Source organism: Spermophilus citellus (assembly GCF_964194105.1).
Source record: "Spermophilus citellus genome assembly, chromosome: 8".
In the NCBI taxonomy this organism is placed as follows: domain Eukaryota; kingdom Metazoa; phylum Chordata; class Mammalia; order Rodentia; family Sciuridae; genus Spermophilus; species Spermophilus citellus.
Window position 1 is genome coordinate 129,119,207 of NC_138189.1, and position 27,089 is coordinate 129,146,295.

At 39.6% G+C, this 27,089-nt stretch overlaps 1 protein-coding gene across 2 annotated transcripts in view; it reads right to left on the minus strand.

Moving 5' to 3' along the window:
* The window catches only part of FHIP1A (FHF complex subunit HOOK interacting protein 1A), a 230,493-nt gene that overhangs the window by 182,716 nt on the left and 20,688 nt on the right, over positions 1–27,089 (minus strand). Inside the window, exon 1 of one of the 2 annotated variants that reach the window (XM_081304754.1) lies at positions 1,598–1,694. The exons of the other annotated variant lie outside the window; for it this stretch is intronic. The gene's annotated coding sequence lies outside the window, so the exon portion shown is untranslated. Of the gene's footprint in view, positions 1–1,597; positions 1,695–27,089 lie in introns of those variants that run through there. 2 annotated transcript variants of the gene reach the window in all.

A 27,089-nucleotide genomic window follows, 5' to 3' on the forward strand; every position in this document is an offset into this window, starting at 1 on the left:
GCCTTCAAATGCTAAGACTCCTCATGCAGAGAGCCACTGCCCAGGTAGTGTTCTACTCCAGATGCACCTGTAAACTCACCTAACATCCTTTGCATGTATCAAAAAATTAAACTGATATTTTCTATTTTCATATTCTTATTAACTTAGCCCACCTAAATAGCTCATTATTTGTTTTTTTCTTTTTTGGAGGGAAGGGCATGGGTACTAGGGATTGAAACCAGGGACAATTTACCACTGAGCCACATCTGCAGCCCTTTTTATATTTTTATTTTGAGACAGGGTCTCACTAAGTTACTGAGGCTGGCCTTGAACTTGCCATCTTCCTGCCTCAACCTCCTGAGCTTCTGGATTATAGGCATGCTCTATCGCACTTTGCTCATTAAAAAAATGGATTACTAATTAAGAAACACAGGGGGCTGGGGATGTGGCTCAAGCGGTAGCGCGCTCGCCTGGCATGCCTGCGACCCGGGTTCGATCCTCAGCACCACATACCAACAAAGATGTTGTGTCCGCCGAGAACTAAAAAATAAATATTAAAAATTCTCTCTCTCCTCTCTCTCTCTCCTCTCTTACTCTCTCTTTAAAAAAAAAAAGAAACACATATACATACCTTCTTAACATATATTACTTCTGGAAATTACATACTTTAAGACTGTAAAGACATTCAACTATTACAGACATTTATCAATATCATAAAATAATTCTTTAATTTATTAGAAAATCTCTATCTTCTTCTATTCCACAAAGTCTATGCATTGAAAATATGCTCTGTGAAAGGTCAGTTGCTTTCAAATACTTAAAAACAAAAACACATGGGCTTCTTTCAAGATGTACAAAAATTTTTCAAAATAATTGCAAAGTAAAAAGTAGATAGGACCAAATTATTGTCATAACTAATTAATACAATGATCTTGTATGAGTCCGGCTCAGCTATGCTTTTGTGGAACCTGTATATCCTGGTCTGAGAATGCAAAGTAAATATAATCACAGGCATTTCCATGGGAACCAAAGAGTAAGGACGTAACAGTGGTTATTCCCAGGTGACTAGATTGTAAGGTAGGTGATTTATTTTTCTTTTGTTTTATGCATGTTTTCCAAGTCTTCTGATCTATGAAATTTACTACTTCATTATCAGATGAAAAATGTTTGTTTATAAATTTTAGCAATACCCTACGGAACCACTACTAGAGGGCCAGAGTACGTTTTTCAAAGGGCCCTTGTTCCATATTGGGAGTGAACATGCAGACATGGCTCTCCACCTGCTCCTCCTCATTTGTTTTCCCTTGGTTCCATCTTCTCTAAGCTCCATGGTGCTTCAGCTCTGTCCGGCACTTCAAGGTCCTTTGTACAACGCCTCTAATACTCCAGGCTATTTCGACAGAACTGGGCTTTACATGCCTCTACAGAGCTTAGCCCAGGTCATAGCACACAGCAGACTTCTGATACCTATTTGTTAAACATCAGTGAAACGCATCCATCAATCAACAGTAAAGTAAACCTATCCTCTGCTTCTCTGGCTTAGACGCATCTCTGTATTCTGTGTAAGGACAACAAACACTGAGATATGACCCCACTGGCCAACTTCAGGCCCACTTACGGCAAGGCTTTCAGAAAACGCTGCAGCACCAAAGGAAGAAGCGGATTCTCCCTGCGCCGGCTCTGAGCCTCTAGTAAGAGGGACAGATCTAGCCGCATGACACCTCAAGAAAGCAATGCAATCAATTTCTGCACCTTCCATCCTTCCTTGGAAAGGCACGCGGGGTTGGCCGGGGACGCCTTCCTGATTGGGCTTTACTATTCCAAGCAAATTAAGTCATCCAACAGCACGGGTGAGGCAGGCGTACCTGATCCCTGCTGGGGGGTGACCTGCCCTCCTTTAATGACAGGGTGGTTATCTCAGTTTACAAAGCCTATAAAGCACTGGCAGGGCTTCCAGGCTGCTGAGACAAGGCACTATTATTGCAGTGACGCTGAAGACAGGGCTAATCATAGGGGAAACATCATTCTATTCTTCGGCTTCAATCACTTTAATTATATTTTCTGTGAATTCTCAAACCAGTGGGCAAATTGCATGAAGAAAAATATGAGTTGTGTGTGTAAAATTAGTGTTAAGAGAGGTCCTGTGATGCCACTACTGCTGGTCCTTGGCACTGTGGACTCGTCACTGCTGAAGTAAGCAACCCCACAGTGGATTATGACCTATACAACCAGAGTTTGGATGGCAGACCAGTGCGGGAAGCAGTCAGTGACCAGGATTTGACAGCCCATGAGATCAGGTGCTCTTTCTGTCCTAAACCATACCAAGAATGGTTTTTAGTTTGCCAGTCTGAGCCACCAAGAATTGCTGCTGGGATTGGGGGAGTGAGCCAGGAAAAAAGTAAGTCACAATCTTTTCCATGTCGTTCACACAGGAGTTAAAAGTTAAGAGGTGTTTTTATAAACATTCCTAACTCAGCTTCTTTGACACTAATCTTTCAGGCAGTGGTAGTACACACTGAAGGTCAGACACACAACACTCGTGAGTTCAGAAATGCCCTCCAGGAAAGCCCTGTATATTTCCCAGATTTCTGTGTGTGTTTTACTACAACCTCTGCTTCAGACTTCTGAGGCCTAATCTGCCTAAACTTGCTCTGTTTTCTTTACGGGACTGTAATGTTTAGACCTATGAGTGATAAAAGCAAACAGAGATGTAAATACTGAAGAATATGAAATTTTTGCACTGGGGAAAACAGCAACAAATGTCCTCCTAATCTCTTAGTCTGCAAAAGAGCTATTTTACAGTCTTTATGGTGGGAAATGCCTGCATGTTGGCATAGCTGGTCCTGCATCAGGTAAGCAGACCCAATGCGACTTATGGGAACAAAGGCCTTGGTCCAAACAGGAAAAAAAAAAAAAAAAAAAAGGATGATTTCCAGTCTTCCCCACCAACACCACCAGCTATTCCTCATGCCACCAAGGTACAATGCCCAAATCAGCAGGCAGATGAACAGCCTCTCACAATTCTTAAGAGATCAATCCTCTTTGACTTAACCTAGTGAAAATTTTAAAACCACATTTTATTACCCTACCCCACAAAAAAAAAAATTAAAAAATCAAGGATGCTGCATTTTGCCTGAAAGCCTGGATACCAGCAGTGCAGCATTTCTAGGAAACATACACTCACACATTCTTAGGAAAAGAACCCAGTACAAAGCCAGCTGTGGTGGCGCTCACCTGTAAATCCTGCTACTCTGGTGGCCAATGAAAGACAACCTCAAGTTCAAGGCTAGCCTGGGCAACTTAACAAGACACCATCTCAAAATTAAAAATTAAAGGAGCTGGGGATACCACTCAGTGGTAGAGTGTCCTGGGGTTCAATCACACACACACACACACACACACACACACACACACGGAAGAATTCAGCACAAAAGTATTATTCACCACAGCCACAGCACTAAATAATGAACATTTGGTTAAAAAAAAAAAGCATCCAATAAATACTACAAAGTATTTATATATCATGTTATTAAATAAGAAAAACACTAACTGAGCACTTAGAATGTGTCAGGCTTGTTTGAAAACAACTTAAATGACAAGTTTGTTATAAACATTACATGAATTTACACACATGTAAGGTAGGTATTATCATTATCTCCATCACCGTCCCTATTACAGATAAGAACGTGAGGCACAGAAAGCTTGAGTGACTCATCCAAGGTTGCACAGTTAGGTGGCAGGTAAGTGATACAATATTTAATGACACAGAAAAATGCTGATACCATAATAGCAAATGAAAAAATTATATCTAGTACAGACCTAATTTTATAAAATATTGATGTTTGTATATACACATATGCTCAGTGTCTGCATGCAGGAAAAAATAAACACTAGAAAGAAATTCAAGAAAATAGCCCTAGTTGATGAGGTTACAGTGTTTGTTATTTTTTGTATGTCTATATATCCAAGATATTCTGGAATATATGTGTATTATTTTTATACCAAAAAAAAACCCTATATTTAAAAACTTAAAAGCTTGGTTAAGGCCTGGAAGCACATCTCCTTCAACAGTGAGTTCACATTCTCCCAGCTCAGGCGCTCTGCTCTGCCAGAACCAGCAGGGCAAGCCAAAGCATTTCTCAGAAGCAAGTCTTACACTAAATAAAGTCTCCTTTGAGAACTTTCCTAACCAGACCATTCCACTGATTTTCAGGAAGCTCAGTAATAACCAAATCCCTGTTAAGGTTTGACATGAAAAATACATCTAACTGGGGGAAAAAAAAAACTTTTATTATAAAAATGTCATCAATTTGAAAGAATTTTATTGGAATTTGAAATTTAAATTCAACCATGGGCTGGTCAACAGATCAGCAGGAAGAAACTGGCCTCTTGGCTACGTTTTCATAGGTTTCTTATGCAAAAATATGAGGCAGGAGTACATTCCGTAAGAGAGAAGAGAACAGCAAAGGCCCAAACGCCAGGAAGAATGGCGAATTCATTACTCAGTCGTCTACTTACAACTACATTTAAAATTTCTAAACCACTATTACACATAATTATAATGCACAAATAATTTAAAAAAAAAATAAAATAGAATTTCTAAGCTTTTCTTATACCAAAATAAATTCCTCATTGCTCGAGATTCAAACATTAGCAAGAAAGACATCATAAATATTCCTTAGAAAAAAGAGGACCCAAACCCCAGAAACCACAAAAGAAATGGCTAATGCATGTAACTATGTAAAAAGCAAGAAAAAAAGTGAAAAGTTAACTGGGAAAACATCAGCATCATATAATGTAAATTGTATTAATGTAAAAGGAGTACTTACAAACCAATAAGAAAAAGATAAAAATCCCAAGGAGAAAAAAAAAAAAAACAGGCAAAGGGTACAAAAAGAGAAAAAGAAATGCAAATACCCAATACAGCCATCAAAAGATACCTGACCTCATTCAGATGAAGATCAAAACACTACTGAAACAACTGTCAGCAACACATATAAATATTAAAAGTGGCCGGGGCTGTGGGTGAAGAGGAAATCTTTGACACTCCCCCAGTTCAGGTTTTAAGTGTCCCCACCATGGAGTAAAGACTTGATCCCCTGGGAGGCCCTCCTGGGAGGTGGGGGAGCCTTTGGGAGGGGTGGCTTGGTGGGAGGTTCTGCAGGTCACAGAGGGCCTGCAGCCCAGGGGACTGTGGGGATCTGTCCCTCTCCCTCCTCTTTTTCACTTTCCAGCCATGAGAAGCTTTACTCCACCAGGGGATCTGACCAGGATGTGTTACCACTGTCCAAAGCAACAGGGCCATTAGTAGACTGGAACTTCCAAAACAATGAGCCAAAATGTGCTGGTCAGCTTTCCATTGCTGTGACCAAAATACCTGACAAGAACAACTTAGAGGAGGAAAAGTTTAGTTTGGCTCACAGTTTCAGAGGCTCTGTCCAGAGTCAGCCAACTTCACTGCTCCAGGCCTGAAGTGAGGCAAACCTCATAGCAGAAGGGCCTGAAGGAGGGAAGCTGCCCAGCTCACGGCAGCCAGGAGGCAGAGGCAGAGCCTGGGACCAAAAAATTCCCAAAGCCACATTCCCAGTGACCTACTTCAAACCTACCTGTCTATAAAGTAGACCTTTCAAATTATCAATCCATCAAATAGATTAATCCACTGATTTGGCCACAGCTAATAATCAAATCATTTTATCTGAAAATTCCTGCATTGTCTTACATACAAGCTTTCTGGGGGCACCTCATATTCAAACCATAACACACACACAAAAAAAATATTTTCTCCTATCAGTTGACTTATCTCAAGTGTTTGTTATAATGACAGTTGACCAATATTATGGTTTAGATGTGAGGTATCCCCCAGAAGCCCATGTGTGACACAATGCAAGAACATTTAGAGCTGAAATGATTGGCTTATGGACCCTTAACCCAATCAGTGGAATAATCCCCTGATGGGATTAACTGGGTGGTGACTGAAGGTGGACAGAGTGTGGCTGGAGGAGGTGGGCATTGTGAGCATGCCTTTGGGGTATATATTTTGTATCTGGCTAGTAGAGTCTCTCTCTGCTTTTGATCATCATTTGAGCTGCTTCTCTCCACCACACTCTCCCACCATGATATTCTGCTTCACCTAGAGCTCTGAGGAATGAAGCCTGCTGTCTATGGATTGAGACCTCTGAAACCGTGAGCCCTTAAATAAACTTTTACTCCTTAAAATTGATCTTATCAGGTCTTTTAGTCACAGGAGCAAAAAAGTTCACTAAAACAACTAACTAACATTTTTGGTGAAAGTATAAACTAGAATGACATTTTTGGCTAGTAACTCAGCAATACCACTGACAAGTAATTTACACCCTCTAGATACAGCAAGGTAAGAACACCAAGATACATAGGCCAGGATGTTCACTGCAGCACGGTTTAACACGTGAAATAAATAGGTACACAACCCAAATTTTCATTAGAAGACAGACTGAGTTTAGCCATACAATAGAACACAAGTCAGTTTTTAAAAATATAGGGTATGTCGATGAGCATTGATAAGGAGAAATATTCAAAAGACCTTAATAAAGGGTCAACACTATTACAACATGATCTAATTTGAGTAAAATGAAAGGGAATATATAACACACTATTAAGTTAAGGCTATAGGTTTCATTTTTACTTTTTATTTTACACTTTCCCATACTTTTGGACTTTTTACAATGTGTGTGCATTCTTTTTTTTTTTTTTTTTTTTTTTTTTTTTTTAGTTTTTGGTGGACACAACATCCCCATTTTATTTTTATGTGGTGCTGAGGATCAAACCCAGCACCCCGTGCATGCCAGGCGAGCACGCTACAGCTTGAGCCACATCCCCAGACCAATGTGTGCATTCTTTATATTTATTTTTTTAGAAGCCACTTTATGGATTTCATGTTCCCAGCCCACAAACTTACATTTTAAGCCTTTTATGAAATGTTTGCTCATAATACCCTATTAACAAGAAAGCATGTTTAATTTGTAAACTCTAAAATTTGGAGGGATTTCTGAGTAAAAGAATAAAGCACTCAATATTTAGGATTAATAACACATGAGATTTCTAAACTCTGAGAACAAAAAGTCACATACAGATGTTTTACAGTCATCCCTGTAAAACATGTGAGGCTGATTCCAAAATTCTCATTGATACAAAATCCAAGGGTGCTCAAGTCCATTATATGTGTATAGTGTAGTGTTCTCACCCATCCTTCAATATACTTTAAATCTTCTCTATATTAGTTACAATACATAATGAAATGCTATGTAAATAGTTGTTACACTGTATTATTTCAAGAATAATGACCAAAAAGTCCATACATATTCATTATAGACACACAATTTTTTCCCCACATATTCTCAACCTGAAGTTGGTTAAATCCAACAATACAGAATCCATGAATATAGAAGACTAAGCATATTTTTAAGACCATCACAGAAAAGCTGCAGTTGAAGCTCAGCAGTAGAGCCCTTGCCCAGCAAGTGAGGCCCTCAGTTTAATCCCCACTACTAGGAGAAAAAAAAATGCATTGTAAATCAAGGATGCAGATCCATGAGTGTGAGAGGCTAACTGTATTTTAAAGACCATCCCAGAAAAGCATGTTTAAACATATATTATGGACTTTCACATATTATGACTCCAACAAAAAGCAAAATACGATACAGCATGATTTAACACTACCTCCACATAGCCCAGTACCTCCCAGCTAAGTGACAGCCAATACTATGGACAGGAGACAAAAGAAAACAGAATCCTGGAAAATTCATTCCAAATTTTTATAAGAACTCCAAAGAAAAGGTTCCTTCTAAACAGAACCATCCGGAGGAGGCACAGGCAGCTTATGTAAAGAAGTGCTGCTAGTCACTGGACCTCAGCATTTTGAAGTGACCTTTGGAAAACCTCCCTGCGTTCAAAACCAGACACACTACTTAAGAGGCACTCTGCTAGAGTCCTAAGAAGTCTTCCAAAAATTGTGTTGGTTTGGGGGACTGTTTTTGCATACAGTTTTATTTATTGCTGCCTTGAGTTTCATTTAATTATTAGTGTGGTGAAATATGTGAAACATAAAATTCACCATTTTAACCATTTTGCTTTTTATTTATAGAAATGTCACCACTGAAAAGAAAGTGTTCCTGGGGCTGAGGATATGGCTTAGTGGTAGAGTCCATGCACAAGACCCTGGAGAGAAGGAGGGAAAGGCTATCTTCAGGATAAATGTTAAATGGAGAATAGAATGGTACCCATGAATGCTATTATCCTATTAAGCCAACTTACTTTTCCATTAAATTTCAGAAATGTGTTAACGAGAGTCAGGGAAAACCCTGGAGCTCACATGGGAGGTGTGGGGCGGCACTCATGCCCACTCCCCTACCTGCCCAAGTACAGGGCAGCCTGTGGGCTGGGGCCCCGCGACACCTCGAACTCTCAGCAGAGCAGCCGCAAGCACAGAGCGCTGCAAGCATCACGAGCCCCGCTACAAGGGGAATGCTACAAGTGGAATGCATCCAAGGAAAGCATTGAGGTACTTGAGGCCAACCCTAACCCTAACACAAGGTGTAGTAGATTAGGAGGGTGAAGGAAAAAAAAAAAAAGGTTGTTTATTTTCCCCAGGACTGGGGATTGAACCAAGGGGTGTCCTACCACTGAGCCACACTCCCAGCCCTTTTTTTTTTTTTTTTTTACTTTGAGACAGGGTCTCACTAGGTTGCTAAAGTTGTCCTCAAACTCGTGGTCCAGCCACACTCCTCCACCCCCAGCCCCTCTGTAGGGAAATCTCTATAAAGATCCTGAACAACAGAGTTTGGAAAGCTTCCCGGTAGGTGAACAAGAACACACCCACTTGTGAAAGGGTGTTAGACCCCAAACTCCACAGAGACAAAAAGAAGCTCCTGAGCTCCGTCCCCTCCAGACCCGGCCCTCTGTCATCTGACTGCTCAATATCCTTTAACATACCCTTCATTTAAAAAACTGACGATAGTAAGTAAACTGTCCCTGGCAGATTACTGAACCTCAGGAGGTGGTCATGGGAACCTCAGCCAGATGGCCAAGTGGAAGGAAGTCATGGGTAACCTGGGGACCCACTACTTGTGATCAGCATCTGAAGTGGGGACAGAGGTCTGTACTAACTCCAGGCAGTTGGGGCACTGAGTTGAGCTGTAGGACAGTCAGCACCAGCCAAGCACTGAAGACCTGGTCGTAGTATTTGGAAAATGCATTAATGTGACATCAGAAGTGTCCTGTGTAAGCATAGGAAAAATTGTTTTCCTCTTTTAAAAACATGATTAGAGGGCAGGGGCTGGGGCTCAGCGGTAGAGCACTCGCCTAGCGTGTGTGAGGCACTGGGTTCAATCCTTAGTCTCACATAAAAATAAATAAATAAAATAAAGGTATGCTGTCCATCTATAACTACAAAAACTTTTTTAAAAAAAGATGACGTCTCTCTAGACATCAAAGGATGAAAACATCAGTTAGGAGGAAATAAGTTCCAGAGATCTATAGTATAACATAGTGACTACATTTAATAATACTCTGCATTCTTGAAAAATGCTAGGCTGGGGGTGTAATTCAGTCCATGCACAAGGCCCTGGATTTCATTCCCATTACCATTAAAAAGAAGAAGAAAAGTGCTAAGCAAGTAAATATAAAGTGTTCTCAGCACAAAAATAATATAATTCATGGTAATTAGCTAAATTTAGTCATTCTACAATGTAAATAAACTTCAAAACATCATGTTATACACAGTAAATAAAAATAATTTTAGCTGTCAGCTTTTTTAAAAGATCATTAAATTGTGGTGTATTCTTACAAAACAAGACATCAACAAAATGTAAACAGCAAAAATAAATAAAATATAGCTTCATAAGCCAGGCATAATGACATGTACTTGTAATCCCAGTGACTTAGAAGGCTGAGTCAGGAGGATCAAAAGTTTGAGGCCAGCTTCAGTAACTTAGCAAAATTCTGTCTCAAAATAAAAATAAAAAGGGCTAGGAGTGTAGATCAATGGAAAAGTGCTCCTGGGTTCATTCTTCAGTACCAAAAAATATAGATAATCTATGTATGTACATATATATGTATATATCTTCATGAATAAGCATGTGTGAATCTCAAAAACATAATCTTGAGTAAAACAGCAAGTTCAGAAGAATGTGTGTTATATGATTCTATTGGTAGAAAGAGCAAAAGCAGATAAATTTAAACATTATATTGTTTGTAGATAAATACACAAAAGGCAAATCCATTTTTTAAAAAAGCAAGGAAATGACTAAAAAATATAAGACACAACAGGAGGCAGGGAGACAAAGGGAATGCAATCCAAAGAGGACATACAGGGGTGTCTAGATACTGGGAATATAATTTTCCATTTCTTAAGAGATGTAATAGGAACTACAGTTCATTTTATTAATTTTTACAATTGCACATACACTTACATGTATTTTTATATGTATATTTCTCATTTAGAAAAAACAAAAACTAAGATAAAAACCAAAGTGAAACACTATTTTTAAAAAGAACTTCATGACAAAGCTTAGCTGTCATGAAGTTCTTAGCTGGCAGCACGGTTGTCTCTCTGAAGTCCCTAATGAAATAAAAGCACCAAATGACAGAACCGAAGAACTCCATAAAACTGAAAAGAGCAGGTTGGAAGAGAACTTTAAATGGACAAGAGTTTTCAACCAATTTCTGGAAAACAGGGAAGAGGAATGTGATGACAGGTGAAAGAGAGGAGAAAGCTGCCACTCCAGGGCCACCCAGGAGGCACCAGAACTCCCAGAAGGCTCCGGGCTCAGAGTCAACAGGTGTCAGAGAGGGAGGATGACATAGTGCAGGAAATAGGAGGAGGAATCGGGGACCCTGCTGACACCCTCCTCCCTTTCCTCTTTCAGCAAAGCCTTCAGGCAGCATGGCCAAAGGTACTGACAGACCAAATCTCTCAGGGTTCACTAAAGACAGTGAACCAACTGTGGCAGGAGGGAGTGAGATGTGAATTTTGGTACTCAGGGTAAATTCCTCACTGGGGCATTGTTTGAGTGAAGCAAAGCGGCCAACAGATAACCCAGTGCCATACAAACATACACACATAAAGCTCTGCTCAGGTGCAGAGAAAGCCTTCAACAAAACCCAGGACCCATTCATATTAAAAACACTGAAGAAACTAGGGATGGAAGGAACATACCTCAATCTCATAAAAACTATACATGCCAAACCCAAAGCCAACATCATACTAATTGGAAAACCTGACAGCATTTCTACAAAAACCAGTAACAAGACAAAGATATCCACTCTCACCACTCCTATTCATTATAGGTCTTGAAACTCTAGCCAGAGCAATTAGGCAAAAGAAAGAAAATAAAGGGATACAAATAGGAAAAGAAGAAATCACATAATCCGTTTGCTGATGACATGATCCTATACTTAGAAGCACCAAAACTCCACTTCTAGAGCTCATAAATTCAGCAAAGAAGCAGGATATAAGATCATCATACAAAAATCAATAGCTTTCCTAACTTCTAATAATGAATCTGTTGAGAAAAAAATCAGGAAAATAATTCCATTCATAACAGGTTTTTCTCAAAAAAATAAAATAGTTGGGAATAAATCTAAGGAGGTGAAAGATTTCTACAATGAAAATTAGAAAACAATTAAGAAAGAAACTAAAGACCCAAGAAGATGGAAAAACATCCCATGTTCGTGGATAAGTAGAATTAATATTATCAAAATGGGGGCTGGGGTTGTGGCTCAGTGATGGAGTGCTTACTACCATGTGTGAGGCACTGGGTTCGATTCTCAGCACTACATATAAATAAATAAAGTCCATTGACGACTATATATATATATATATATATATATATATACACACACACACACACATACACATACACACACCCACATACATATAGTCAAAATGGCCATGATACCAAAAGCAATCTACAGATTCAACGCAATCCCTATCAAAATATGACATTTTTCTATGACATTTTTCACAGAAGTAGAAAAGTAGTCCTAAAATTAATACAGAAGAAAAGATCCAAAGTAGCCAAAGCAATCAACTCGAGGAGGATCAAAGACCTAGAAATTAGATTAGACACACTAAAACTGCTAGAGGAAAACATGGGGTCAACACTCCAACATTTACACACAGGCACCAAATTACTCCTAGAGCTCAAAAAATAAACCAAGAATCAATAAATGTGATAGCATCAAATTAAAAATCTTCTGCACAGCAAAGGAAACAAAAGCATGAAGGGAGAGCCTACAGAGTGGAAGAAAATCTTTGCCAGCTACTCTTCTGATGGGGGATTAATAGCCAGCATATATAAGAAAACTCAAGGGCTGGGGCTGGGGCTCAGTGGTATTGTACTTGCCCTGTGAGGCACTGGGTTCGATCCTCAGCACTGCATATGAGTAAATAAAATAAAGGTCCATTGACAACTAAAACATATTTAAAAATGAAAAGGAACTCAAAAAAGTTAATATGAAAAAAACCCAATCGGTAAATAGCAAATGATATAAACAGATATTTCTCAAAATAAAACATGCAAATGGCCAATAAATACATGAAAAAGTGCTAACCATCTTTAGCAATCAAGGGAATGCAAATCAAATCTACACTAAGATTTCACCCCATTTAGAGTGGCAATCATCAAAAATACAAACAACAGGGACTGGGATTGTAGCTCGGTGGTAGAGCACTTGCCTGGCATGTGTGAGGCCCTGGGTTCGATCCTCAGCACCACATATAAATAAACAAATAAAGTGAAAAATCCACTGGTAACTAAAAAAATATTTTTAAAAAAATACGAATAACAATAACTGCTAGCAAGGATGTGGAGAAAAAGAAACACACACACATTGTTGGTAGAACTGTAAAATTAGTATAACCATTTTGGAAAGCAGATGGAGATTCCTCAAAAGACTAGGAATGAAACTACTATATGACCTAGCTATCACACTCCTTGGTATTTATCCAAAAGATCTAAAATCGGCATACCATGTGGTGATATGTGCATACTAAAGACTACAGCAGCACCGTTCACATACCCAAGTTATGGAACCAGCTTAGGTGCCCATAGACAAATGAAGAAATAAATAAGATGTGGTATATATACGCAATGGAGTTTTACTCAGCCATAAAAAAGAATGGGATTATGTCATCTGCAGGTAAATGATGGAACTAGAGAACATCATACTATGAGAAATAAGCCAGACTCCAAAAGTAAAGGGTGGAATATTTTCTCTCGTATGTGGAAGCTGAAGACAGAGGGAGGAAAAAGGAGGAGAGAGGTCATCTCACAAAAATAGAAGGAAATAGATGCTCAATCAGTGAAGTCTATGTAAATACCCCCAAAGTTTTAAAAATTAAAAAATCTGAAGGAGTTCTGGTCCCAAGCACTCTGGATGAGGGGTATTGAACCCTCTTGTGCTGTAGTCAGTTTCATTTTTATACTACTCCATTAGCAGGGCTCCCAAAACTTAAACAGAGAGGCAAAAGGACCTCTTCAAGAGAACTTTGTAAAACCCATTCCTCAAGGGCATTTTACACTTCTGTTAAAAATGTCCTAAACTTCCAAATTGTAATGGGTAAGCCTCATCAAACGTTCTGAATTGTTAAAATGCCATATTCCATAGTAAAATCTTTTAAGTTAAATATAACACAAAAGCCTCTAGTGATGTGTTTTTGTACAAAACTCTAACACATAAGTACACATGAACATATTAATTATATTAAACTTGTGTAAATTGGGAGTTCATAACCCACTTCAGTCTAATGTATGAAGTCAAGAGCTATGTAACGTTGTGAACAACCAATAAAAAAAATAAAATAAAATAAATAAACTTTTGTGTAAAATAATAAATACTTATAAAATGTCAAAAAACATCTCACTAACATTGGGAACTTTAAGAATTTTTTTGTTGTTGTTTTATGTTCTTTGATGATAAATGAATATCTCCCAGTGATCAGGATTCAAATTTATTTATTTATTATTTAGGTACTAGGGATGGAATCAGGGGCCCTTTACCACTGAGCCACATCCCCAGCTCTTTTTCTGTTTTGAGACAGGGTGTTGCTAAGTTGCTGAGTGTCTTGCTAAGTTGCCCAGGTTGACCTCAAACTTGCAATCCTCATGCCTCAGCCTCCTGAGTCCCTGGAATTGCAGGCATGCACCACTGCACCCAGCAGGACTCAGTTCTTTATAAATATTTAAATTTTTCACATATTAGGATTCCTAATAAATAATCTACACTTTAATAGAAAAAATACAAAGGAAAACAACAGAATAAAGGAAAAGGATCAAGAGAGAGGGAAAAGGGAAGGGCCTGGGGAACACTAGGAAATGAAATCTACCCAATTCCAATTGTGCTATATTCATGTACAAATATACCACAATGAATCCCACGTATATGTGTGTATATGTGTGTGTGTTCATTTTTATATATTTCATAACACACCAATCAAAATAATAATAATAATAATAATAATTGTTTGGGATCAGTAGAGTAAGCAGATCAAGGGAGGTAGGAGGGGAGAGAAAGGAAGGTTCTGGGGAATAAGAAAGATTGATCAAATGATGTTAAGTACATGTTAACATGGAATAATAAATCCCATTATCATGTGTAATTATAATACACCAATAACAATAATAAAGTATAAAATGATTCCACTCAGGGAAGATGTGCAGCTGGGAAAAAGAAAAAAATATATATATATACATTTTTTTTCTAAGTAGCAGGGATTGAACCTAGGGGTGCTTAACCACTGAGCCATATCCCAGCCCTCTTTATTTTTTAATTTTGAGACAGGGTCTTGCTAAGTTGCTGTGAGCCTAAGTTGCTGTGAGCCTAAGTTGCTGAGGCTGGCTTTGAACCTGCAGTCCTCCTGCCTTAGCCTTCCAAACCAGTGGGATTCTGGACCTGTTCCACCACCTGGCTACCTATAGATCTTTTTAAGAGTAGAGGAAATGCTATAGTCCTTCATTTTTTATTATAAATACGCACCAAGCATGTAAGGAAAATCAGGAACACAGGGAGAAAGAAAACTGACCCTGAGGGAAAAAGTTAATCCAGGAAACAGAAGATTAACTTTAAAAAGAAATAACTACAATCCAACTCAAAGTTTAAGGATAGTGCAACCATTACACAAGGCACAATGAAAATAAAATGATTATGGAGAACAATAAAATATGATTGCCAAAATAAAAATTCAATGCAAGTACTATAAGATAACAATAAGGACGTCTCTCAAAATGTGGTGACAAACAGATAAAAGGACAGGATGCGTGAAGGAATCGATTTAAAATAAAGAACCAGTGCAGATGGTGCATGCAGTATCCAACTAAAAGCTGCTCAATTTCCAGCAGGTAAATCCTCCACCGTCCCAGCCCCAAAATATCAATGACACCAAGGCAGCTACCTGTCCCAGGGAGTGGATCCCACAGGCTGAATTAAGCCAACCAAATTGTCTCTTTTTCAGAATCTGACTCCTGAAAAACATAGGTTCCAATAGGTGCCTAAAACCAAAAGGTCATGTGGATACCATCAGGTGTAAGTAAGCTGACCCATGAGGGAAAGAGGGAAGAGAGAAGCAGAGAGAAGGACAAGGGACTAGAATGCTTGACTTTCTGGCCCATGCCATAGTCCCTGAGGATCTACTAGTGTCACTGAGACTGGCTGTTTAATCTACCCTGCATTTTTAAGGCTCTGGGGGATTTTGAGTTAACTTGAGAGATTCTCTGTTCTTTGCAACCAATAAACTTATTCACACAGCAGGTATCAAATGTCTGGAAGTACAGAGCAAGCAATCCTGTCCTGCTGAACAGGGCTCACCCCCGTCCCTTGGCTAATCAGCTGTACAGCACACAACACTGTCTCCTGCAGGCTGTCATTCTGTCAGCACTCCGTGCAAACATGAGCAGTGTGGTCTTGTTGAACATCATTACATTTACATGTAATCAAATGCTCCCTAATAATTAACATGTCAAAATCCAAGGGTAATCATAATAAATTTGATGAAACATTCAATGAAAACTTGAAACTGTGGAACAATCAGGAAAAGGAGGAGATGTTAACTTGCCTTACAACAGGGAACAGGCAAACAAATGGCTCAAGATTGGAAAAGAAAATGAGCACATTAATGTCTTGTGTATCCTCACAGCATTCTTTAATCAGCCTGAAAAGTTAGAAAGCCAGGAGAATTTCTCTTCTACAGAAAGGTGACTCACTTGGAAAGGACACAGAAGGCCACTGCCTAGATTAATCAACACTGAACAAGAAAAAAATGCTCTCTGAAGTTCAAGAAATGGAAGAAAACTCTTTTGCATACAGGGGAGGTAACTCTTTTGCATACGTGGAAGCTGACTTTCAAGCATCCCCTGGATGGATAATGACGGCCAAACCCCAGCATGAAAATCTTAAACCTAAAACACCCTGAACAACAAACAGTGCTGAGGCAGAGCAGGGGAGTGGCCATCGCAGTAAAGGTGCATATGTGTGCTCCTGGGACTCGAAACCACCAACACTTGTTTTTCTCAGTCTCTCTGACCTCATAGATCAGTCAGATTGCCTTAAACGTATGTGTGTGCGTACATACAGACAACAATTCCATTGTCTGTTTTCTATTTTCTATTTTTTCCAAACACAGGTAATTCATTTGAAGCCACTGCTATTACAAGATAATTATAACTCCTCCTTCTTTTTTCTTTTTTGTCAGATAGGTTCTCTCTAAGTTCTACCAACTACTCTCTAACTCCTGAGCTCAAGTGATCTTCCTGCCTCAGCATCCTGAATAGTCGGGATTACAGGCATGTGCCACCGCACCCAGCTCATCCATTTTTTTTAAGAAGGGTATTTTAATACCAAAAAAATGTAGGAAGGATTTGATCTCAGAATATTCTACACCCCATGACTTTGAATATATATTAGATGATTTTGTACCACAGTTCAGCAAGTTTGACTTTAGTTATGATTTGTGATTCATTCACTAATCCCGCCTCCATTACTGCATTTGCCAAAAGGTTATCTTAAGTAAAGAAGGCAATAAAACACTAGTGAAATAGTTAAGAATAATACAGTGTTTAGGAATCCAAAACATGACAGGGGTAGGTAGATTCAGGTAAGTAAAGGATGAAAAGCTTCCCTCAGTTACAAAGCATGGGTCCAACAGGTGACACAGGAGGAAAACAGCAGTGCAGACTATACAATGGCACTTCAAGAAGAAACAAGAATACTTTAGGAGGCGCTCAGGAAGAGGCCTCAGCTGGGTAGAGGAATGCCAAAGGACATTCTTGAGAGACAGAACTAGAAGATTCTAGGGATCCTTTGGATGCCAGCTGCAGAGTTGGGACTTTGGAAGCAACAAGGTGTCAGTCTCCAATGGATTTAACATGCCACAGGAAGCATATCAGAATATTAAACCAGCAGAAGCTAACATGTTAGTAATAAGTTTTGGTAGTTAATTTCTTGGACAGTTAGCCAATTACCCCCAGTTCTGGCTCGTAAGGTTCTGTCAGAGAATATTCAGTCCCATCTACCTTGTATGAGAAACTACCATCACTATTTCCGTGTCCAGAGCTATGTGACTAAATGCTCTTGAAAAAAAAAAGCTCACCTGCAGTCTCAGGTGTGGCTGCCTCTAGGAGTTTGCTCTTTGTAGTATGAAAGTAGCATCACTGGCGGAAATCAGAAAAACATGAATTGTTTTGGAAAAGAATCAGGAGTGGCCAATTGATAGAAATGTTTACTAAAAGATCAACTGTTCATTCATACATTCATCTAACAATATTTCTTGAGCCCCCACCTGGCACCTACCATAGTACATATTTATCATGTAGTTAAACAAAAAGACAAAAATCCCTGCCCTTGTGAAGCTGACATTCAAGCAGGGAGACAGAGGTAACAAACACAGTAAGTAAACATACAGTGCAGTGTGTAAAAACTGCTTTGAAAAAAATTTAAAAAAAAAAACAAAGATATAAGATCAAAGAATACACACACACACACACACACACACACACACACACACACATACACTACAGCTAAAAGAAGAGATGAGTTCTCCAAGGAGTGGAGTATTTGCTTAATGCCTCTTCCAGTTCTGAAATTCTACCACCCCCAGATCAAAGAGTTTGACACAAATAACCCCAACCTTCTTGCTTAAGCAGAAGGAGAGATCAGAGAATCAGTGGTCTGAAGAGTTATCAGAGACCTGTCCATCACCCTGGAACTGTCATCTTACAGGTATCATCTTACACTATCATCTTACAGATGAGGAAATGGAGGCCCACAGAACTGAAATAACTTCATCTTAGAGCAAAAGACAGCTGGGCACAAAAGGGAACTTAGAAACCTCTTTAGATTTTCAGTCACTTCTACCAAAAGCAGAATTCCTTCCACTTGCTTCAGAAGAGGATCACATCCTTTTGAGGGTAATGCAATGAAAAAAATTTTAATTACACAAATAAATGGCTTAAGTCATATAAAAGTAATAATAAAAACAGCAAATATTTATATTACAGTACTTACTTCATGCCAGGCACTATTTTGCCATGAATAATAGTCTTAATAATCCCAACAATCCCCTGAGGCAATGCTTGCAACAGCCAAGTCACCCCCTTCATAAAACATGATTTCTATCATTAATTAGAAAACTAAGTTCTTTGTTTGAGTCTAGTTGAATGAGAGCATATTTGTACATCAAGAATGTAGATAAGCTTCATTTGAAGAAAACTTGCTTTAGAAGAAAACTTGAAACTATATAATCAGTGTTATGCTGAATACATTGGGATGTCAATAATTCAATAAAGGGTCCTTAAGAATAGGTTTTCAACAACATATTATTACGAAAGATACTCTTTTTCAAGACCCAGATCTTAAATGAAGGGAAAGGAGGGGTATGGGAATAGGAAAGACAGTAGAATGAAGTGGATATACCTTTCTTATGTTCATATATGAATACACGACCATGGTAACTCCACATCATGTACAACCACAGGAATGGGAAGTTATACTCCATGTATGTATAATATGTTAAAATACACTCTGCTGTCATGTATATCTAAACAGAAAAAATTTTTTAAAAGACTCTGATTTGCAAAATTTTTTAAAAATTAAATTATGATAAGGCAAATTTGGGTTTTTGTTGTTTTTAATTAAACTAATATGTTTCAGTTTTTGGAATAGGGGAAAGGAGAAAGAAATATGAAAAAATAATTAAGTTCTTTTTCTGGTATTACTTTAAGCATATGATAAATAAAATTCTACTATTAGAACTATGATCCTCACCAATAAACATGCAGTGTATGTTAACTGATAAAACTCATAAAATATATTTTTATTCCTAGTTTGCATTCATAATTTTTGTGTACGTGGTGCTGGGGATCAAAACCAAGGGTGAGCTACACCCCCAGCCCGGTTTTATTTTTAATTTTCAGACAGGAGCTAAGGAAAATGTATTTTTTTTTTTAGTTTTTTTTTTTTTAGGTGGACAAAATATCTTTATTTTTTATGTGGTGCTGAGGATCGAACCCAGTGCCTCATGCATGCCAGGCGAGCGCGCTACCACTTGAGCCACATCCCACGCCCGGAAAATGTATTTTTAAATTAAAAAAAAAAAACTAAAAATTACCCTTCTCAACACAGTCGAATATCAATTTTGTAAAATGCATTATTAAAAGTTATTAACTGGGGCTGGGGCTGGGGCTCAGTGGTAGAGCGCTTGCCTAGCACATGTGAGGCACTAGGTTCATGCCCCAGCACCACATGTAAAAATAAAGGTATTGGGGCTGGGGATGTGGCTCAAGCGGTAACGCACTGGCCTGGCATGCGCGGGGCGCTGGGTTCGATCCACAGCACCACATAAAAATAAAATAAAGATGTTGTGTCCTCCAAAAACTAAAAAAATAAATAAAGGTATTGTGTCCACCTACAACTAAAAAAGAAAAGTTATCAATTGTGTTGTCAAAAGTTAATGATCTTTGCTTTCAGTTAAGGAGGTACCTTTTCATTTCAATGGACTTTCCTATTAAAACATTTTGCTTATGTGCCACATGCCATTACAATTAACTCCATGAGCTGGGCGTGGTGGCACATGCCTCTAATCTTAATGGCTTGGGAGGCTGAGGCAAGAAGAGCTCAAAGCCAGCCTCAGCAACTTAGTGAGTCCTAAGCAACTCAGTGAGACCTTGTCTTAAAATAAAATATAAAAAAGGGCTGGGGACGTGGCTCTGTGGTTAAGTGCCCCCAGATTCAATACCCAGTACCAAAAAAAAAGAAAAGAAATGAAATTCACTCCATGGAACTGTCCACCCATGGCTCTGTGCAGTTGTACTGGAATTTAATAATACAGAATAATAACTGAATTCATGGATTATTGGTAGAAATGACACAGAGGAAAATAACCTATGAGGATCCCATTTCATGGTATCATATTTTCAAATACACAATCTTTCTTCTCCTTATCCTTATCATCATGGAGGGCCCAACATGAACATTTGGCGGGGGGTGGGGAGTGGGGGGCAGTATAGGGGTAGAACCCAGGGCCCCACACATGCTAGGCAAGCTTTCTACCACCGTGCTACATCCTGAGCCAAGAAAATACTTTGAATGACTAATACTCAGTTCAGCCATTATTTGAGTACCCAAAACATGCACTGTAAATAAAGAATATAATAAGGAGTAGTAGAATCCTTGTCTTCAAGCAGCCTTTAAACTAGCTGGATAAAATCTATGTACCAAGAACTGTAGCCACAGGTACAGCAAGAGCCAGAAAGGGAGTGTTGTAAAGACCTGGGGGAAGAAGGTGGAGCTCCAGGCTTATGCAGCTGACACGCAGAGGGGAAATGATCTCTTCTAAGATTCAATGTCCACAGGGTAAAAACAAGCCAGTTGCTTAGAGAAAGAACAAATATTTTAGATGCTGATATCAGAAGGAAATGTACCCTGTGGTTCCTAATAGAAGATTCTGTTTAATGTAGTAAGAATCCTAAAACGATTTTTTTAAAAAACAAATAGGTAAGATTGAGGGTGAGAAGCTCTAATGAAAACCAAGCAATTTAATATGGAGACACAAAGGGCTTGTCTCTATCATGGAACTAAGCTTAATGCCTATAGCAAGACAGTGAGATATTGCTGCCACATTCAGAATACGTGCATTTCTTCCTGTGGAATAGTTGTAGGGTCTAAATAAGTAAACGCAATAATGTTATTTCACTTGCTTTTTATCATACAAACTGAATCACAAAAACATTCTGGGGTCAACATTTTGATACTCCATAGTAAATGGAAATAGGCTGTCAGTCTTTCATCTAGGAATTACTATTTCTAAAAGAAAATGATTTTTTGTTTTGGTTTTGGTTTTGAGTTTTTTGGCACCATTTGGCTCAGGTTTATATTCTTCTGTGCCATCAGAACTGAAAAGGTGGCCTGAGGGAAAGGATACTTTGTCAAGTTTAAAATTGGGGGAAAATTTTAATAGAGGACAAATCCAGTCACCACAAACATTCTCCTAAATTACTTGTCTATTTTAATTTAAAAGATTTTTTGTTTTAAAGGGATCTGACCACTGAAAGCAGAAGTTTCCTTGTACAGAAGGAAAAAAATCTTTCTTTATAGGACAGACATCTAGAGAGCAAGAGGTCAATTCTTTTTACCTAATCAGTTACCTAGTAATTACTCAATAGTAAAAAATCTACAAATACTACCCAGTGTTCTGAGGCAGGGTTTGCATAAATTGATTATAAATAAAATCAACTTTAAGCTAATATGATTAATTATAATATGATTTATTAATAATTAATAAAATCAACTCTAAGTTTCCAAATGGACCAACTATTAGTATTTGTGAACGGTTTACCAAAAAAACTTTTTTATTATTATTGCAGATGCGTACACCTAACCAAGAGTCAAGTAGACTTGGTCAATACACAAATATTTACTCATGAACTTGGCTCTCGCTGTTGCATGATTTTTCATTTAGTTTTTACAGTCTGTGGTAACATGTACCACTGGCCCGAAAACTAGCAATGAAGAAAAAGGTCATAGAAAAAATGTTTTTAAAATGTAAATTTTAAATATTCCTTGTATTTATGTACTGATCCATAATCTTCTGGGAATATCTCATAGAAAGCAGCATGGTGGCATTATTTATTTAACCCACATCTAATTCTCCAACAAATTTGAAGTGGCTTAGGAAAAATGCATGTATTACAGAAGAAAACTAAAATTCATGACCCAGGAAAATACAAATTAGAGTGGAAAAGGAAGACTCTGCCCAGGATAAGAGAAACTGGAGTCGAATTCAGATATGAGGACATAAGGTCCTGTTACTGCAGCTGAGTAGAGAATCTGATTCCATGCTTCGTGGCAGCCAAGGGGAAAATGTAAACACAATTAGTTATGATCCACCAGGAACAAACACTTGCACTCTTCCAGGGAAGCCAAGCTGTTTCCTGTCACTCACTGAGAACGATCTGCTCTAGCAGACAGCACTGAAAGATGGGATAAAAGAACTTCCCAGTGACATCCCATTAGGATCAAGGTCACAGAGGTGTTTTGTATGCTGTCCTAGAGTCACCTTCTTCTTCCTCTCCCTAATTTTCCATATCCTACCAGGAGACTGCCATCCCCCACCTCACTCTCAGCCCTGGGTCCACATCCACTTCCTAGTTCAGAACTCCATTACCTCGGGCGGTTCACAACTGCCCCCGGCCACCTCTCCCCGCATCCAATCTATTTATACACTGTGGTGAGAATGAATTCCTAGTGCTGTGACCATGTCAGTCTACTAAAAAACCTCCACCGAGTTCCTTCCACTTCCTGAGGCAAGCTGGTACTTCATGTCTACTCCCATGGCTTTCTCCCTCCCGCACCCCGAGCTGTAAAACCTGTCCCCGTCATGCCACCATAGGACACCCTTCCCTTCACCTCTGCAGAATACAAGGCCATCTTCCCTGCTCCCCCAGGAGTAACCTCAGCTGACTAGCGCTGTTCCTCCAGAGGGTAAGGCTCGCCTCTCCTCCGTCCCTCTTCTGTCTGGCCTCGCCTGCAGGCTGCTCCCTGTTCCCACCTAAGCTCTAAGCTGGTCCTGCAAGCACACTGCAGAGTGAGCCCTCCAAGTCCTCCGGAGGACGTGAAGCTCCCCACCGTCCGCTCCACAGTGCTCGAGCATAGTAGTACTTGGATCATGGCACCTATGGAACCTCGCACAGTCAGCTTTATGTCTGCTTCCTCCAGGGCGAGGACGGAGTCTGGCTATCCCTGCAATGTAATAACCCAATGTAATAACTCTGATTCTCTGCACAGAAGATCCTCTGAAGAAGCTGTATCTGTACTGAAGAGCCTTCAGACTGCTGTGGCCGAGGAGAACACTGTCACTGTGGACAGATGGAGAGTTATGGGTGGAGAGCCAGAATTATCTGGATCCCTTTAACAATTACCTTAACTTCTGTATGTGACCTAAGAGCCTCGTGACAGATTCTTAGAACGTATCACTAAGCTTAGCAGACCTCTAGCCTCCACTGACCCTAAACCTAAGAACACTATAAGATTCCGATCATCTGGAACCTACTAAAGAGATTCCCCCACTTCCTGTACCGGCTACCAGAAGTTCCCATCAATCTCATTGAGGATGTATTGACTTAGGACTTTCTTTTGTTCTGTGATTTCAAAGTTCACATAACCTCTTCCATGGTGTAACATGTCATTCAGGGTAACTTGAATCTAATGCTCCCGGGCCACGGTCACTCATATTTGGCTCAGAATAAACTATTGCCTTACTCCCTTTAAAGCAAAGTCATTACTTTACATTGACACTGGTTTAATAAAAGCTCAAGTAATTTACTAATTTCTAAATTTGAATTTGTCTCACCTTTTCAATAAAGAAGGGCCTGGGTTTTGTTGTTGTTGTTGTTGCTGTTGTTGTTTTCACTTGTTCATGCATATGAGTTGTCTGGGGGTTCTGGTCTCTTGTTTTGTTTTCCTCAGGCTGGGGCTGGGGCTGGGGCTGGAACCCAGGGGGGCTCCCATGCTCTAGGCAGAGGCTCTACCCCTGAGCTACAGCCCAGCCCAGCCCAGCCCAGCCGTCAGAATTATTTATTATGGCACACAATGACTCCCTCCCAGAGAAAAGATGGCCCTGAAGAGTAGTCAAAGTCACCAGCTGCACCATTAGGGGTCTGGGCTTTGATCTTATCTCTGTCACCAATTTCTGACATGACACTGAGCAATTATTTAACTTCTCTTCACCACAGCTTCCTCCTCAAAAGATGAGTAAAGCAAACCAGCCTATTTCCTTCAGAGCTAAGTGGTCAGCCCTGAATCTTTTATCATCCCTTTTTTATCAGCTTTAAGTTGTCCAACTCACATGGCCCACCTTGAGTAGGTCGTTATTTGAGTAGCAGTTATGTTTACGAGGCATTAATTCTCCATTAACTTTTCATGACCTCTCAGCATCTAAGTGCTCTTTCAGGGGTCATAAGTAACCCCAGCACATTCCTGCCATCATTCCCAGCTCTTCCTGGAGCCACAGCAAAATAATTTCCCAAGATGTCACCATGTCACACAGAAGAGTGATTCTCTTTCCCTTAACATGCACACAGGAAATAGCCCAACTTTTAGGTAAGGGGTGAGCTCATGAACTGCACCTATTAAACACATTGGGTAATACCGTGGTCCCAGCCTAAGAATGGATGATTGAAAAGAATAATAATAAAGGGCTTAATGCAAATACTAAAAGTGCATGTCAGTCAAAATACATGTGACATTAGTCAAATCCCTCTGGGGAACAATTCCATTTGAGGCAGGGAGTGGCTGGCCAGTACTCACGCATATAAAGGTCAGGTTCAGGTAAGAGGTGGTGACTCAACTTCAGTTGGGTGCACGGAGACTCAGACAGGCAAAGAACACAGTGAGGTTCCCTCACACACAGAAGAGGTCTTTTTTCCACCAGCCTTATTTACCAAAAAGCAATGACCTGCCAAAGAAGAGATTCGGCAAAGAACCCCCTTTTAAAAGATCAGATTCAAAAGATGGTTTTCTCACAAATATTGATACTACTGCAGGGCACAGAAAAATGCATCTGCAAAAATAGACACTGTGAGAACTGAAGCAGCTGGAGAAAGTAACTCCTACTGGCAAGCAGTAAACAAAAAAAAAAGCAAATGCAAGAAGCCTCTGTTGCTCAGGTGCAAATAAGGACACCAGAACGAAAGGTCAAGAGAATTCTTGTCACAGCCACATACCTAAGGCTTCCCACCATGGGAGCTTACTGAGCCCCCGCTATTCTGAATCCTCTAAGTCATGCTGACTAGAGCATGTTTCCTCAAAGGTGAAAAGTGAAAACTATGGTGCTAGCAGTGACCAGTGATCAGAAGGGAGCTGTGACAACTGTCCTGCTTTAAGATAATCTTCAATAGTTGCTTTTGTCAGTTCAAGAGTATCTAACAGTGCTCCAGTGCTCCGAAGGATTAAAATGCAGACATATATGTATTATTTCACACTCGGTTACTCCTGCTTAAAAATCAGTGTTGATACATAGGGAGGCTGAGTTAGAAGCCAACCTCAGAAATTTATCCAGGCCCCAGGCAATTCTGTAAGACCCTGTCTCTAAGTTAAAAATATTAAAAAGTGCTGGGGATATGGCTCAGTGGGTAAGCGCCCATGGGTTCAGTCCCTGGTTGGTAGGTAGGTAGGTAGGTAGGAAGGAAGGAAGGAAGGAAGGAAGGAAGGAAGGGAGGGAGGGAGGGAGGGAGGGAGGGAAAGGAAGGAAGGAAGGGAGGAAGGAAGGGAGGAAGGGAAGGGAAGGGAAGGGAAGGGAAGAAGGGAAGGGGAGGGGAGGGGAGAGGAGGGGAGGGGAGGGGAGGGGAGGTTGATTTAAACTGCTAAAGAAAAATAATCCACACAGTAACTGTCTTCCAAAGTCCGCAGGTAAAAGGACAGCACCTAGCACAAAAGAGGGAAAGAACTACTAGCTAAGTCCACAGCAGAACTGAATAAATAACCTTGAATAACAGAACTTGGCAAGAATCCCTTGATGCTTTTCAGTTGAAGAACGTGGCCCAGTTCTGTGATCTCATACTCACAGGGAATTTTCCTAGACATAGAGCTCAACATCTGAGGAATTTAAAGCACTTTATAATTAACTTGATCCCCTATTACAGTCCTTTCTAGTAAAAAAAAAAAAAAAAAAACACAAATTCTGCAAGATTTATTTTGCCCACAGAGAACAAAAAGCACAAAGATGAAGTGAATGACTTAAAGCTTAAATGCCATCTCTCCACCCTGTGGCCAAAAGAAAGCTGCAACGTCATTTCTGCATGGAGAAGGACTCTGGGATGGATCTGAACAGAAACAGGAAAACCCACACCCCACAGGAGGGACGGTCCCTTCAAAGACCACACACTCATGACCAAAGCACTCGCCAATGCTCAAAATGAGTCCAGAACAGCTCTTTCAGGACCCTCTTCATGTATAAAACATTCTTTTAAAAATTCCAACTGTGGCAAATTTTGTTCTTTGAAAGCAAATTTGTTATCTCGGAGTCGAAAGTTCTTTTTGAAAATAAAGAGAACACTCAAGCTGGGTATCATTTTTAATCAAAAGGATAAGTAATTTTCTTAAGTGGCTTATAAACCACAGTTGGGCCAGGTGTGGTGGCACACACCTGCAATCCCAGGGACTTGGCAGGCAGGAGTATCGCAAGTTCAAAGCCAGCCTCAGCAACTTAGTGAGGCCCAAGGCAACTTAGCAAGACCCTGACTCAAAATACAACACAAAAAAAAAAGGGTTAGGGATGTAGCTCAGTGGTTAAGCACCCTGGATTCAATCCCTGGTACCAAAAGAATTAACAAACAAATGCAGATGGCTTCCCTAGCCACAGATTTCAAATCAACTAAGCACAGATCAGAAATACTTGGGGAAAAAAATTTTAAAACCTACAGACCTTTTTTCTTATCACTACTTCCTAAATATTACAACTATTTACATAGTATTTATGTTGCATTGGGTATTATAAGTACTCTACAGACAATTTAACTTAAGACAATGTGCATAGGTTATATGAAAATACCATGCCACCTTATATAAGGGACTTGAACATTTGTGGA